Genomic DNA, 17,033 nt, shown 5'->3' with positions numbered 1-17,033 from the left:
AAGCCTCTAAATCTGCAGTGATTTCCTTCACACCATAGACAGCTGGCTCAGACACCCAGTGCCCTGTCCCTGCAGGAGCTCGGGGGGCCCATCCCACGGCTGTGCTGTGCAGGGACGTCCTGTCTAGGTAAAAGGTCAGAATAGACCTTGGAATCTATAACTCATTATTCTGAGTTTCTGAACAGATTAGGAGATGGGTATCATTCATTCATTCATTCATTGCAACACATTTTCTGCAAGGCACATGTTGAAGCAAAAGCAGAGTTGGCACCTGCCCACAGGAGCTGACACGCAGGTGGACAAGGTCAGACATTCACATGTTGACATGCGTCAGCCGGACTATGCTGCCAAACTGAGGCTTTTGGTGCAGGGAGACCACTTGGTGGTGGTGTTGGGGGCGGGGTTTAGACCGGGCTGGGAAGTGGAGGGCACCTTTCTGGAAACACAAACTGGTTCCGAAACATCAGTGTTACCTCCGGGTCCTCGTAAGCTTTGTAACCCACACAGATCCAAACTCAGGACCTAGGTTTGGTGTGCTGGCTCGGAAGGCACAGATGTGCACCTGCCCTCAGCACAACCCAGGTGTGGCCAGGTCTGGGCCCGGACTTCCGAGCTCTCCCCCAGCCTGGACCAGGTGCACCCTTGGTGGTGTGGCTTCCAGAGCCTTCCCAAAGGTCTTCTCTCACTTCGGCTCCCATGTGGGAGTTGGAGGCCCCACCCAGTACGGTGGTTCTTCTCACTGTGGGCTCAGATGAGAAAGGAAAGGAAAGTGGAAGAGAATCAAGAAAGCAAATTAGGGTGTGGAAGCGATTATCTTTCCTTCTGATTTAAAGGGGCTGCAGGGCTGACTTGCTCGGCTGGCCGCAGTGCCAGAGTCTGTTTTGTTTGTTTGTTTGTTTGTTTTTTAACAACACTGCAGACTGAGCTGGGGCCATGAGATGCCTCTGAGGTCCCTTACCCAGAGCTGTGGCCACACCCTCATCCTCTGTCCCAGAGAAGGACCCAGCGTCCATCTGGGGAAGTGGAAAAGTTCTCCTGCCGTCCTGAGTTTTGCTCCTAAACAAGGTGCTGCTCTTTCTTGCTCCCTGCACAGCAGGAAATTTGCATTTTTAATGCTCAGTGCGCATGTATTGACTGAAATTACACCGATTTGCATTTTTGAGGTGGTCAACCAGTGCGGCTGACTTTCTAACTCACATTTGACAGGAAACTCAAAGCCATAACAATTAACAGCAAAGGACCCGGAACATGAAAGCGGTTGCTCAGCTACCCTCGGTTCTCGAGCCCTTCTTGGGGTGGGAGAGTGGAGGACAGCCAGCACAGTCAGACCCAGCCAAGCAGGTCAGCGCCTGGGGCCTGCAGCGGATGCTGGGCCTGCGGGACCCCAGGGTTACCCCTCCAGGGTGGAAGGGTCTACTCAGAGCTAGGCAAACGGCAAAGTTTAGGGGACCCGGTCTCATGCAGGTGACCATTACCTGCACTTCTGACACAGACTGCAAGCTTGGGGGATTTCCCCAAACTCCTGAGGTTTCCTAACTTGCTAGAAAGACTCGGTGTCCACTGAAAGCTGTTCTACTCATAGCCATGGTTTATCACAGGAAAGGACACAGACCCTGTCAACCCAAGGAGGAGACGGTGCTGGGGCTGGGGACTCCAGACCTGAGGCTGCCGGTGTCTTCTCCCTGTGGAGTCAGGATGTGTCACGTTCTTGGCATCGAGGTGTGACAAGAGGCACGGTGCACCGCCAAGCCGGTGAGCTCCCCTGAGCCCCAGTGTCTGGGGCTTTGTCGGGGCTCCATTCCCTGTGCACGATTGATTGATTGAGCCACAGGGTTAGTCCTTCTGGCACGGCCAACCCCACCTGAAGATCTGGCGCAGTCACAGTCTCAACAAAGCTCCTCCCAGAAGCCGACGACAAGGGCAGACCTCTCTGCAGGCCAGGCCACATTCTTTACTACACGGGGTGCTCCACTGGACCCCCCACTCCCGAGGCCAGACCATATCTTTGGAGCTGTCTCTCACCACCCAGGCTAGGAGGCGGTTGGGGCAATCCAAGAAAGAGCTTTGTGCGGTCGGAGTGGGGCTCTGGGCTGGGGATCACGGGATCACAACTGGTGCTGGACCATGGGAAGAACAAAAACTCCTGAACCAGGACGGGAGGTGGAGCCAGTTGCGCTGGGCATAGCCTTAGACTGTGCTGCTGACTGCACACTGGCCTTGGCTCTCGCTGACTTTTCAGACGTCCACGGCCCTGGGCTGGCCCCTCCTCACCCATCAAGCCTCTGCTCAGAGGTCACCCCCTCCAACCCAGTAAAGATTTTAAAGTGTCCACATGCACCCTCCTCTTCTGCTTGCTCTCCAGCTCATGACCCTGTTTTCTTTCATCCACAGATTTATTGGGGGGGGGGTCAGGGGATGAGGTATTTGTGTCCTATGACTGCTGTGCCAAATTGGTGTCTCCATAAACTTAGAGACTCAACGTGGCACAAATGTATTATCTTACATTTTTAGAGGCCAGAAGTCCCAGAATCAGGGTGTCGGCAGCACTGGCTCTTGGAGGCTCCAGGGCAGCCTCCTTCTCTTTACCTTTCCCAGCTGCCGGAGGCCGCCTGCAATCCTTGGCCCATGGCTGCCTCCTCCGTCTTCAAAGCCAACAGCACAGCATCTTTCCATCTCTCTCTTACCTCTGCTTCCTCCTTCCATCTCCCCCTCTGACTCTGGCCCTCCCGTCTGCCTCTTACAAAGACCTCTGTGATGGCACCACTCCCCGCAACCCTGACTATTCCAGGATAAATTCCCACCTCAAAATCCTTACACTAATCCCACCCAAAAAGGCCCCCTGTGAGGTTCTGGGATGAGGACGAGGACATCTTTGGGGGACATTTTTATGCTGCCACAGGAGGAGATGATCTCTGTATGATCCGTAGCTATGCCAAACCCTACAGTGCCTGCACTACAACTGAGTGTCTACATGCCTGTTCTCACACCAGACCAGACGTTTCCTGAAGGCAGGGACTCGCTCATGCTGTGCCTTGGTTCCTAAGTGCCCGGCATGCAGCCCACGGCCCACAGCACACGGCCCACGGCCCACAGCACACGGCCCACGGCCCACAGCCCACAGCACACAGCACACGGCCCACGGCCCACAGCACACGGCCCACGGCCCACAGCCCATGGCCCACGGCCCACAGCCCACGGCCCACGGCCCACAGCACATGGCCCACAGCCCACAGCCCACAGCCCACAGCACACAGCACACAGCACACAGCACACAGCAGGGGGTTCATCCTGATGCATGCAGTGAAGTAGTGGATTAATTCAGCAGAGGGAGTTCACAGGGTGCGTGCTGCCTGCCTGACCTTGAGAACGGTTCAGAGGGCAGGTGGGCTCGGGCCCTGGGTGCCCAGTGCAGCAGCGGGTACAGAAGCCTCCACATAGGAGCCCGCGTTGGGGGCCAGCACTTCGCTTGTCGGAGGCTGGACCCGCCAACTTCAGTGCTGAGCAGTGCAGGCCAAGGAGTCCCGTCTGTCAAAGAAACCCGTGGTGGATGGTAGCTGAAGCGATAAGAACAGATGTTATTCAGGAACGATTACAATAGAAAGAGACCTGGGTATAGAACCAGGATCAACTCCAAACACACCACGGGCAGTGAGGATTCGCAGCCAACGGGCAGGGCGGGGTCCAAAGTGACTAAGAGGAAACATCGGGGGCCGGGGAGTTCAGACTGGAGCCACCTAACAGAATTCTTGATGAAGGTCGGCTGGGGTGGTCAGACTTCCCTGGGGGATGGTGGGGTATGAGGAACCTAATTAGATATTGGAGGTGGGGGTTTCAGGCCAAAATGACTTAGCAGGGCTCTTGGTAAAACTGGATTTCATAGGGAAGTGTGGGCATGGGCCTTGCTGGAGGCGGGGGTCAGGAGCCTGCCTCAAGTTTGCACAAGTGAGGAATCTCTGTCATGTCGAAGTCCTGTTTGGAGTGGGAGGCTGCAGGAAGCCAGCAGTGCAGCCATGGAGCTGGTTCCCCGCCTCTGTCCCCGCAGAGCTCTGTCTTCTCCCCAGCTCTCCTCCAACATGGATGCTGTCCCAGCCAGGAACCTGCGAACCGCAAAGAACAACCACCGGCAACTTCCGATGCCAGCCACGGGTACCCGGGACCCTGGGAGATGCTCAGGCCTTGGGGACACCCAGCCCCTGGCTGCTTCCTCACAGCAGGACTTGAGTGCCGCTACATTCAGGCAGCACTGGAGGTTTGGGGGTGCCACCCCGTCCAATCCCACCAGCCTCCCTTCAGTTCCAGAAGGTGTGGCTTCATTGCTCATCACTCACCCACGTGACCTGTGCTGGGAGGAACCGTGGACATCAGTGGATGAGCTTGTGTTAGCTAAAAATAAACAACTGTTATCATCTGCTTCCTGCGGCCGAGTCCTCCCACCGGGAAACCCCGTCTCTCTGCATCCTTGGTCTCTTCTTGCATGGAAGGTGGGCCTGCTTTGCTTCTGAGTGAGTCAGACATCCTGAGCTATTGTGTTTTGCCTTTAATTTGTTTTTAAAAGTCTCCAGAGCCCAAAATAGCACAATCTTCTTCAGGCACATAAAGGCAATTTACGGGAACCTGCCTATCTCTACAGTACTGACTTCAGAAAGGCCAAACCTCGTGAGATCCTGTCTGCAAGCCTGGGCCATTCCTCCGTGTTCGGACCTGCAACAGAGCCACTGCTGTCAATCCCCAGCGTTCAAGACGAAAGGAAGCCCTTCCCCAAGAAGCGGAATGCGTCCTGTTGCTCACAAATACTGAACAACACACTGGGGCTTCTGCACTGGGTGGAGTTAGACAGACTTTATAGGGGTTAACTGGTCATTTGCACAAGACTGGATGCCAGGAGGGTCAGTGACCTGACAGTTGGCATATTGCAGGCTGTCTTCCCAGCCTGGCGAGTGCCTTAGGTTTGCTCACTGGGGAAATGAGTTTGCAGGACTGGGTTGCAGCACAGCACAGTGATCACGTGCGCATGCCGTGTGACCTCAGGCTAGTGTCTAGGCTTCTCTGTGCCCTCATGCCTCAACCTAGTATTCACTAACTGAAAACAGCAGTGGGACCAGGCAGTCTCCAGAGGACATGTGTAATCCCAAACCGTGATTCTTTTACGTATGTCTTTTCAGTATGTCTACGTCTTTCCTCTTACGTAGTTCCTGTTTTCATATGACTGGGTGACCCCACAGCAGAGTTGAGGCTCAACAGTGTTAATGAAATAAATGAATTAATATGTCAGCTAATAAATAAATAATATGAAGAACAAAGACACCCTGCTGCTTCTTGACCTTTGAAGGTGACACCAGTGCACAGTCCTTATCCAACATCTTCCCTTGGTTTAACCACCTTCTTGTTCTCAGCCAGGTAACCTCAAACGCAGTCAAGGGTCTGCTCTTGAGTAAAATTCCCTTTTTTTCTTTTCTTTTTCTGTTTTGGAGACAGAGTCTCACTCTGTTGCCCAGGCTGGAGTGCAGTGTCTCGATCTTGGCTCACTGCACCCTCCACCTCCCAGGTTCAATTGATTCTCCTGCCTCAGCCTCCCGAGTAGCTGGGACTACAGGCGAGCACCACCATGCTCTGCTAAATTTTGTATTTTTAGTAGAGACATGTTGGCCAGGCTGGTCTCGAATTCCCGACCTCAAGTGATCCACTGGCTTCAGCCTCCCAAAGTGCTGGGATTACAGGCGTGAACCACTATACAATTCTTGTATGTAATATGTTTCCAGAATGAACTTGCCACTTACGATATTTAACTACAATTTAAAAAGCTGTCTACTCATTGGGGGTCTCCCTAGAAGTCACTCTACGTTTTCCATTAATTTGTCAGAGGGTTTTATGATGACACAGATGAATGAGTTTACCAGGTGAACTGGGAGCCTCGCCTGCAGGACGAAGAGGGACTTCAGCCTCAGCTGGAATGAACTGTGCCACCCACCTGTGCATGCACCCATCCATTCACCTTCTCACACACCCATCCATCTGCTCCATACTAAGGACTCAGCACCTTTGGTGAGCCAGGCAGCGTGTGACTTCCCTGTCATCTCTGCTCTGACCCCAGAAACACCCAACAGAAGGGACAGGGCTTCCTTGACAAGTGTGGACATTGCCTTGTTCTCAAACACCGAAGTATACGCTGAGGCTGCATCACCCCTCGCTGAGGTGGGAGAGGCTTCCCAGGCAGCCCCTGGGCGTCTGCAAGGACCAGGCACTGAGATGGCCAGAGGCAAGGCCTGCCCTGCCGGAACGAGGGTCCAGTGGGAGAAACAGAAAAAGAAAGAGGAGGAGGAAAAGAAAGATGATGCCGGAGGGGGAGGAGGAGACCCTGCCACGGGCTGTGGCACTGGAGGGGGATCCAGCTGATCGAAACAGGGAAGTTGGGAAACTTCTCAGGAGAGGTGACACTCACAGGAGTCCTAAAGGACTAGGGCAGATTGACCAAGGGACATGAGTGCAAGGAGGAGCTGTCCAAGAGGAAGCACTGGCCGATGCAGGGGCCTACTGGTGAGTGAGGTGGACAGAGGGCTTTGGGGACGAGCACATGAGGCAATGGCAGGGCTGAGGGAGGAGTGGGCAGAGCAATGGTGAGTGCCAAGGAGCACGCACGGAGGAAAGAGGGGCCAGGCCCTGGAGAGCCTCCAGTGCTGTGCGGAGGATCTGTGTCCTATCAGAGCAACAGGGAGCCCTTGCTGTATTTCAAGCCAGGGAGTGGCATCCCCACGGCGGGGACCACCATCACTGTCACTTACTAAAAACTTGTTCTGTGCCCGATGCTGCTTCCAGGGCAGGGCCTGTGACGACTGGGCTAACAGAACCACGAGAGGTGGAAATTATCATTAACCCCATTTTATGGAAGTGGAAATTGAAGCACAGAGCAGTTAAGTAACTTGCCTGAGGACGTGCAGCTGGAATTTTGGATACAAAGCTCAGGTTTGAGCCCAAGCCACCTGGTAGAACCTGTGGCTTAGCCGTTTTGCCCTGCGGCAGCACAGAGCAGCCGGTGTGCCTGTGACCTTTGATCCTGCAGCTCTTGAGAAGAGGGTGACCATGGGAGGGCGTTGCAGAGAGTCTCAGAAGCTTGGACACCCGAGGCGCCGCTTCCTGGAGTGTTTTGGGACCTCGCCTCTGACCTCAGTGTCTGGACCCCACTCAACAGACACATTCATTCTCAGGAAAGCCCTTGTCTGGTTAATCATGCTGAGTAGAAATCAGAGGGTTTTTTCTTTTTTTTTTTTTTTTTCGTCAAGGGTCTGAAAGCTCCATTTTCAAAGGGTGCCTCTCACTGAACAAATGAATAGCCATCTCCTTATAAAGCATTCTGCTTTGAAATTCTGGGATGAAAAGGCCAGAGCACAAATGATTGCAGTGCTGGTAATAATGGTAACAATAATCATGATCATCATACTGTACCAGGATTTTATTTTTGAACTCAGGGGAGGGAGGGCTCATTTGTGCTCTCTGGCTTCGGGCTGAAAGCCTGAACTAGGCCCTTCCTAGAAGCAGGGATGCGATCAGGCTGAGAAAAGTTTCTGGTGCAGAAATAGGGCCTCGGGTGAAGCAGTGCGCTCACCTTGGGCTCTCCCCTCCCTTCCCTGGGACTTTTGAAAACCTGACAAAGGTGTTTTAGTCCCTGGCAGCAGCCGCTGGGACCACCGGGGACGAAAACGTGTTAAAATCCAGGACAAACATTCCGCAGCATCTCGGGGCCAGGCCACGTGTCTGTCCCGCACTGCAGCCTTGCGGGGTGGGAATGTCTGTTCTGCCCCAAATACAGGGAATCCCTCACCTTGGAGCAGGTCAGTGAGCGCCTCAGACAGTGGTGTGTGTGGAGACTCAGGAAGTGGCCCACACTGCAGTGGAGGAAAATGAGGGAAATGGATTTCTGTCCCCGCCCCAACAACCAGGCCAGTCCCCGCGCCACGTCCTTCTAATCCGCGCTGCGCTCCCTCGTCTGGCTGAAGGTCATCCTCCACTTCGTGCTGGGAGCACAGGAAGCTGCCAGGCAGGCTGCGCTGGGGGAGAGGTCACAAGATGCTCACATCAGCGGACCGGCCTTGTTGAGCTGCAGAAAAATAAGAGAAATCGCGGGAGAAAGTGAAAGGAACAGAGCCTTTGGAGCTGGAATGTGCTCTCCAGCCACGACACTTATTTTTGCAGGCTCTCTGTGGGAAATGGCCTTGAAAAGATGGCAGGACGGTGTCCCCTTCGTGCGTTTCAAGATTCAGTTCCCCGGGTGTTCTCCCTTCCCCTGTCCCGTGCAGGGTCGGGGTGGGGACGATCCTCCTGCAGGCCCTACAGCAAACGACTCGGGGTTTCCCAGGCGTTCAAGCATCAGAGGTGTCGAAATGAGGAGGAAGTGACAGGATGATTTAAGGAAGTTGGGCAACTCTTGTTAACAGGGTACTGTCAGGGGCAAACGGGGGAAGGTGAGTTTTCCGACTTCTCCACCCCAGTGAGAGGACACAGAGGAAACAGAGCCCACTTTGCCCTCTAAATACAAAGGAGCCCTCGGCTGAGTGAAGTGACCAGAGGCTATGGGAGGGTTTGGCTTAGAGAATTTTCTGGTAAACAGAGGATGAGGCAATGATTCCATCTTGGTTCACGACCTCACAGGAAACGCTTAAGAAACACCTCGCCTCCTGGTCTCCATTGGGAACCTCAGTGCAGGGAAGAGAAGGTGACCCTTACCTGCTGGGCAAGGCTCATGGGGTCAGCACTGTTGCTGTTCAGGACACAGACAGAGTGCAGGGAAGGAAGGACGGAGAACTGCCGGGATGTCTTGCTTTTTCAATTCTTGTTTGTTTCCCTTTGCAAACTTTAGGTGCACGTCATTTGATGAATGCCATGCCTGGGTTCATGACTCGCCAGCCATGCCTGGCCCACTTTTGCTAGTATTATTGTTACTTTTTGAGACAGAGTCTAGCTCTGTCGCCCAGGCTGGAGTGCAGTAGCACTCTGTCGGCACACTGCAGCTTCTGCCTCCCGGGTTCAAGTGATGATCCTGCCTCAGCCTCCTAAGTAGCTGGGATTACAGGCGTCTGCCACCATTCCTGGCTTGCTTATTTATTTATTTATTTATTTATTTATTTATTTATTTATTTATTTTGAGATGGAGTTTCACCCAGGCTGGAGTGCAGTGGTGTGATCTCAGCTCTCAGCTCACTGCAACCTCTGCCTCCCAGGGTTAAGCGATTCTCCTGCTTCAGCCTCCCAAGTAGCTGGGATTACTTGGTGGCCCCTGCCACCATGTCTGGCTAATTTTTTTAATCTTTTTTTTTAGTAGAGACAGGGTTTCATCACATCGGCCAGGCTGGTCTCAAACTCCTGACCTCAGGGGATCTACCTGCCTCGGCCTCCCAAAGTACAGGGATTACAGGTGTGAGCCACCGCACCCGGCCTAATTTTGTATTTTTAGTAGAGACAAGGTTTCACCATGTTGGCCAGGCTGATCTTGAACTCCCAACCTCAAGTGATCCTCCTGCCTTGGCCTCCCAAAGTGCTGGGATTACAGACGTGATTCACTGTGCCTACTCTATTATTATTATTATTATCATCATCATTGTTATTATTTTTAGTTTCTTTATTTTATTTATTTATTTTTTGAGACATGGTCTCACTCTATCACCCAGACTGTAGTACAGTGGTGTCATCTCGGCTCATTGCAGCTTTGACCTCCTGGGCTCAAGTGTTCCTCCCCGCTCAGCCTCCCAAGTAGCTGGGACCACAGGTATGCACCACCACACCCAGCTAATTTTTGTATTTTTGTCGAGGAAGGTTTCACCATGTTGTCCAGGCTGGTCTCGAACTGCTGGGCTCAAGCAATCCTCCTGCCTCAGCCTCCCAAAATGTTGGGATTACAGGCATGAGCCACCAAACCAGGCCTAGTTTCTTTATTTTTAACAACACAAGGCACTCCCATGAATCTACCATGCCACCTAGGAACTAGCAAAATAACTAGCAAATGACTTGCATGTGCCTATAGACTTCTCGGGATTAGTGTTGACCACTCCTTCTCTGAAAATAGCTGTGTCATATCTACGTGGATGCCTAAGAGCAGATTATTTATTTTATCTGATTTTCTGGCCTTTATTTTGATAAAGAATATCATTCTATATGTAGTCTTTCGGTACCTGCTTTTTTTCACTCAACCCAATTACTAATTAAGTTGGATTTTTCTTCAAATGTTTATTGGTCAGCTCTATTTTCTCTTTTGTGAAATGTCTGTTTCTATATTTTTGTTCACTTTCTCATTGGTGCGTTTATCTTTGCATTAATAACGTCTGGTTTTAAATATATATATACACACAATACACACATATACACACATTATATACATACACATATATATAATTAATACTAACGCTTTTTCAATTATATATGTCAGAAATATCTTCTCCCAGTTTGTAGCTTGTCTTCATTTTCTTGAAGGAATTTTTAATAAACAGAAGTTCTTAATTTAAATGTAGTCAGTGTATCCATCTTTTACGTAAGTGCTTTGTGTATTTTGTTTAAGAAATCTTGGGATCTCAGGAAAGCGTCTCACTCTGGTTCATGGTGGACACTTCATATATATCACCGAAGGAAGGAAGGAAGGAAGGAAGGAAGGAAGGAAGGAAGGAAGGAAGGAAGAAAGGAGGGAAGGAAGGAAGGGACAAATGAGTGACTGAGTGGCCAGCACTTCAGTTAGGCTAAGACTGTTAGGAACAGTAACTTATCTACCTCCCCAAGCTCCAAGAGGAGAGCCTGTGTGTTAGACGTAGCAGTAGACAGCTAGCCTCCTGCCTCTTGTGTGGGTCACCCAGTGAGCAAAAGGCCAGAGCAGACCTTGGCCAGGACTCCGACTCTGGAACACACACCACAGACCTACCCTGCGGCTGCCTCCTGGAGCTAATGATTCTTACTTTCCAGGACTGCTGTGAGGTTAAATGGCTCAGATTGGGAAAGCATTTGGCACATAGTAGCTAGTTTATCATATTAGCTAGTACTGATACCATCATCTTCATCCTCATCATCATCATCTCAGCACAGAGTGGGCGTTCAAAGATTCTTTTTGAATGAATGAATGAGCAGCTAGGCTGGCTTGGGAATAACAGTGCTTGTTTTACAACTGAGGCCAGTAGACTCAGTCACTGAGTCTCCGTCTCAAGCCTCATTTTTTTTTTAAATTTGTATTGCTAATGTAAATAGCATTTTGATTAAAAATAACATTTCCAAATTAAAAAGAAATTACGTGGGGCAGCTGGATTCTTCTCTCTGTTTTTTCATTCAATCTGTTGCAATATGTTGTTTTGGTTGAAGAATAGGAAAAGAACCTGGCCTCAAACTTCCAATTAGTTAGAAAAGAGATGAGTGTCTTACCAGCCTTCTCAGGTAACACTGGGGATCTTGTTTGACATCACCCTGAAATTTGACAAGTGGGCGTTTTTTGATAAGTGGTGGTTGATTAATGATGGGTTGTAAGGGGAATTCCGTACCCATGCTTTTTGGGCTCTATTACTTTATAATCCACTGGTTTATCTTACTTTGCGTGGACATTTTACCCATGTGTGATTTCTTTAAACAGTTTTATTGAGATGTAATTCATATGCTATACAATTCAGCCATTTAAAGTGTATAATTCAATAGTGTAAAGTGTGCATTTCAATTTAACTTGGTGAATTTTGGTGTATCTGCAGCATGTGCAACCATCACCAAAGTCAATTTTGGAACATTCCGCCACCCCAAAAAGAAACCGTGCCCTTTAGCTATCACTCTTCTATCCTCCTTCCACCACCCCCGCCTTAAGCAGCCACTGATCCATTCTCAGTCTCTTTAGAACGTCCTAGTCTGGACATTTCCTATAAATGAACAACACGTGGCCTTTTCTGTTTGGTTCTTACACTCAGCGCCATGTTTTCAAAGGTTGTCCGTACACTCAGCGCCATGTAAATAACATTTTGATTAAAAATAACATTTCCAAGTTAAAAAGAAATTATATGAGGTGGCTGAATTCTTCTGTTTTTTCATTCAAACTGTTGCAATATGTTTTCAAAGGTCTTCCGTGTTGTGGCAAGTGCCAGCGTTCCCCTCCTGTTTCCGGCCACAGAACATGATGCCACTGTCTGGATAAAATCAGCTTGCATGGATCCATCATCCACTGACGGGCATTTGGGTGTGTCCACTGTTTGACTGTTGTAAATAATGCTGCTATTAACATGTGTGTACATGTGTGGACTTTCATTCCTCATTCTTAACACCCCAGGTGGGTTTACATCCCCAGGGAGGGGCTCTGGCTAATGCTGAAAGCCATTGGTGTGGCGGGACCTGGTGGACAGAGTCACTGTGTTCTGGACAGAACTGTGGCCTCCAAAGACTACTGTGCGGAAGCCCCAAACCTCCACTGAATATATTTGGAGACAGGGCCCTGAAGGAGGCAATTAAGGTTAAATGAGGTAATAGGAGTGTGGCCCTAGTCCTATAGGGCTAGTTTCTTACGAGCAGAGGAAGAGACATAAGGGATGCACACACACACGGGGAAGTTGGGGACACATGAGGACACAGCCAGAAGACAGCCACCTGCAAGTCAAGGAGAGAAGCCCAAGGAGAATCCAACCCTGCCAGCACCTTGATTTGGATTTTCAGGCTCCGGAACTGGGATAAGATGAATTTCTGTCATGTAACACCTCCAGTCTGTGATCTTCTCCTACGGCAGCCCTAGGAAACAAAAATCCTCACTGCAGAATGGACTGTAGAATTTATTGTTCAAGCTAGGGTGCTTTGAGTGCAAGGAGGCTACCGTGAACCCAAGGACCACAGCTCCAGGCAGACCACACATATGGGTCACCCTGCTGACCAAGAGCCCCCTTCCCTCTGGGGAACTCACTTCTCCTAGATTGACAATCGCCTTCCTAAACACTATGCAAAGAAACCTACCTGCCCCCTCTTCCCATCTCAAGCCAGGGTTAATGAATATCTCCAATATCCCAATCCCAGAACACTTAATAACTTTCTCACCTGCATCTTTGGGACTTGATATTTGATCAGAGGCATCTGGGCATGGAGAAAACCCAATCTCAGCAGACCCTCACCCCAAGTTCAGGTTTCAAAGGGATGTTTGTCTGGTCTATGTTTGCTGAAATTCACTGGAACACAATAGAAAATAATATGAGAGTAGATACCTCATTTGTTGGATTCAGCCATCACACAATCAATTTTGGATAAATGAATGAGTAAATGAATTGAAGAATGAGTGGGTCTAAACTGCGACTGCTTTATTCAAAGAGAAGTTAACCCAAATGGGTGTGGGCCATTATTTTTCTACCAAGTTTCTTAGAGGCGCAGGCATCTCTGTATCCTGCACATCATTTAGCAATACCTTGTGTACAATCAGTCTTCACTAAATTCCTACTGAATAAATTATGATTCTCATGAACATGTGTGGCTGTGGCACAGGCTTTCCTGCATTCTGATTCTACTAACTATCTTCTGGGATCCAGACACTATCATTTCACAGTCATACATGGGATCTTTTTGCTCTTACAGGCAAGGAAGTCTAGGGAATGCAGTTTGCAGGTTTCTAACCCCTGAGAACAGGAGAGAATTTGGAAGAGTGGTGATGGCGCTGAGAACCACAGAAAACAGTCAGCCAGTGCCTTCAGAGATTTTCAATGAACAATTGTGCATTTATATCTTAGGTATCTGTCTATATTGTGAAAACCCTGTGAGGGCAGGGACGAAGGGTGTTTAATTTACCAAAGCATACCTGGGACTCAGGAGCATGTGCAATAAATGCTTGCTGCGTAAAACTTAAGTTAATAGACACTTGATGGCTGTCCTCAGGTGTACATCAATTTCAATCAGTTTCACTGATAGTGGGCCTCATACCAACAATGGTGACTGTTTGAGAGTGCCCAATAGGACAGGTTTTCATAGTTCATCCTCAGCCTGGTCCCTGAGGCACGGTTCTTTCCCCCCTGCATTCTCTGGATGTGAAAATCACGGCCAGGGAGGTGATGTCACTGGTCTAAGATCATGCAGCTGGTAGGAGGTGGAGGTAGAACTTGAAATTATTTGTTTAATTCCTAAAACAAAAGCAAAACCCAGAAACAAAAACAAAGCAAAAAATTGTGTTCTTCTGAGTAACATGCTTCCTCTTGCTTGATACAAGCGTCCATGCTGATTTCATGGACCTTGTGTCCTGGGAAGGGGGTGGGATGGCAGGGAAGGACGTGTCCTGATGGGGGTTGGGGGGTGGCAGGGAGAGACTTGTTGGGGGGGATGGGATGTCAGGGAGGGATGTGTCCTGGGAAGGGGGATGGGATGGCAAGGAGGGATGTGTCCTGGGAAGGGGGATGGGATGGCAAGGAGGGATGTGTCCTGTGTGGTGGCAGGTGGGATGGCAGGGAGGGACTTGTCCTGGGAAGGGGGCAGGATGGCAGGGAGGGACGTGTCCTGGGAAGGGGGCAGGATGGCAGGGAGGGATGTGTCCTGTGTGGTGGCAGGTGGGATGGCAAGGAGGGACGTGTCCTGGGGGTGGGGGGAACGGCAGGGAGGGACGTGTCCTGGCAGTGCTCCTCCCCAGTGCAGACCCTGGATTGCTATTGCCACCTTCTATAGCTTGGGAAAAAGAAACTCCTTGAGTTCATTTGGGAAGCCTTGGGCCTGATTCAGCATCTAAACATCTGCTCAGACAAGGAGATCCATGTTGCCCTCTCACGAGCCTTCTGTTGGTGCCTACAATTAAGAATCTTCATCAGAATGCACACCCAGAGCCAGGAGGAGTCAGCCTCCTGGGAGACTCAGCATTTACTTCTTCACTCAGTGAAAAGTCCAGCAGCACTGGAACAAAGGGATGACGAATTTCTTAGCTTCACCACCCCATCCCAATGCAAATCTCAGCCAATAATATGACTTTGAGCTTCGGTGAAATAGGTGTAGATAAAAATGTATAAGGGATAATGTGAAGGTTTAGCTTAAAACTCACATGTTATATTTATGTTTCTATGTAGCCCTTTGATTCTACATTTATCTTAGTCTTCCTCTGTGATTACGACTTTTTTTTTTTTTTTTTTTTTTGAGACAGAGTCTCACTCTGTTGCCCAAGCTGGAGTGGAGTGGTGCAATCTTGGCTTACTGCAACCTCTGCCTCCTGGATCAAGCTATTCTCCTGCCTCAGCCTCCCGAGTAGCTGGGACTGCAGGCATGCACCATCATGCCTGGCTAATTTTTGTATTTTTAATAGAGATGGGGTTTCACCACGTTGGCCAGGCTGGTCTTGAATCCCTGACCTCAGGTGACCCACCTGCCTGGACCTTCCAAAGTGCTGAGATTACAGGCGTGAGTCACCGTCCCTGGCCGAGTATAACTTTTAGTAGTAGTAGGTAAGATTGTTCCCTAGAAAAATTAGAACCCTGAAGAAATGAAGGCCTGTGTTTGGGTTTTAACTGCTTTACAGATAAGCACTTGCTCCCTCTGTCAATTTAGGATTATAGCTGGCCAAAAGTTATAGAAAACTGGAGCAAACTACAGCTTAAACTAATGAAAGATTTCCTTTTATTGCCTGATAGCGAATCTGGAGACAGGCAATTTGGGGTTCAAATGGACATCTGTGATGTCTCAGGGCCCTGGACTACTGGTATTATTTTTCCCTGGTATTATCAGAGTGCAGCTTCTACCCTCAAATCTGTTACTACATGATGACAACACGGCTTCTCCACCTTTTGCATCTCATCTGCGTCCCAGCCAGGACTAAGGACAAGGAAGGCAAAAGATACGTGGTAACGGGTCAGTCCTCTCCTTAAGAGCTTTGCCAGAAGTCACATCAAACAACTTCTGCTTACACATCATTGGCCACAACCGTGTTACGATCCACCCTAGGTATAAGAGAGGTTTGCAAACATAAACTCTTGGCTTGGCACATTTTTATATCCCCTCCCACCCCTCACCACCACCACCGCAGTTTTGTTAGTAAGGAAGAAGAGGAGAATGAACATTGGATGGTCAGCGGCAGCATGTCACATTCTTAGCAATTAGCCATGTTCCATCAAATAAAACAAAAGTGGATATTTGCACATCAGCGCAATATCAAAGGTGAAACTCAGGACCAGCATTGTGCAGGGATCAGCTCTACTGTATGTAGGAAAATAACCATCAGGACAGCAATTTGTAGCATTTGGCTACCACTGCCTTGAACACATGCTGTCTGCCAGGGGCTCCCCTGCACGGCGTAGTCAGAGTGTGGGAAATAAATGGACTGAGCTGTGACTTTGTCTCAAGTGTCCTCCATGGGAGGTACTAAAGGAGGCCTCGGCATTGGGCAAGTCAAGTCTGGGTCACTTGTCAGCCCTTCCCAGCTGAAGGCTCCTCTGACATATGCTCACTTGATCAGGTAGCCATGGTGGATGTTGCAAAACTGAATACCTGAACACCGGTTGGGTCATAGCCTGGACCCCAGCCTGGAGCTTCCTCTCCTAGGAACCATCTCTCTGTCTAAGGAAAAGCCAGTGATTGCCTGGCTCTGTCTGTGGCCGGCCTCCACTTCAGTGCCTGGGCTGCATGGGTGTTAAATTTTTTAAATAGTAGGCCTGGGTATGCTAATGTTACCAACCCTTCTGGGTCTTTGTGGAGGTTAAATGAGATCACAAATGTGAAATGCATCCTGCCGAGGCTGATGCTTATAGACGAGGGTGAGTTTTAGGCTGAAGTAGAGTGAACCAGGTGTGTATCTGTTCTGCATCAGGCCACTCAATAAGTGAAATGTTTTCCTCCTTTCCCAGCATGTTCCAGAAGTTTCTTCCAGTCCAAGGACAGCAGCTCAGACAGGGCACTGCTAGAGGAAGTGACTTTTCTGCTCAGTAACCCTCTACGTTGGTGGTGAGTGGCCTGTATGCCACCAGATCTGCTGCTTGGGGAAGATGAAGTCCTGCAATGACTGGCCAAAAAGGGGGCCACAGGAGGGTCAGCTGCTTTTTCATGTTTTAAGAATGAGTATCTTGGCAGATACTGAATTCCAACAAAACTCTAAA

This window comes from Macaca nemestrina, chromosome 1 (genome assembly GCF_043159975.1).
Source record: "Macaca nemestrina isolate mMacNem1 chromosome 1, mMacNem.hap1, whole genome shotgun sequence".
Lineage (NCBI taxonomy): Eukaryota > Metazoa > Chordata > Mammalia > Primates > Cercopithecidae > Macaca > Macaca nemestrina.
This window is presented reverse-complemented; position numbering follows the sequence as displayed.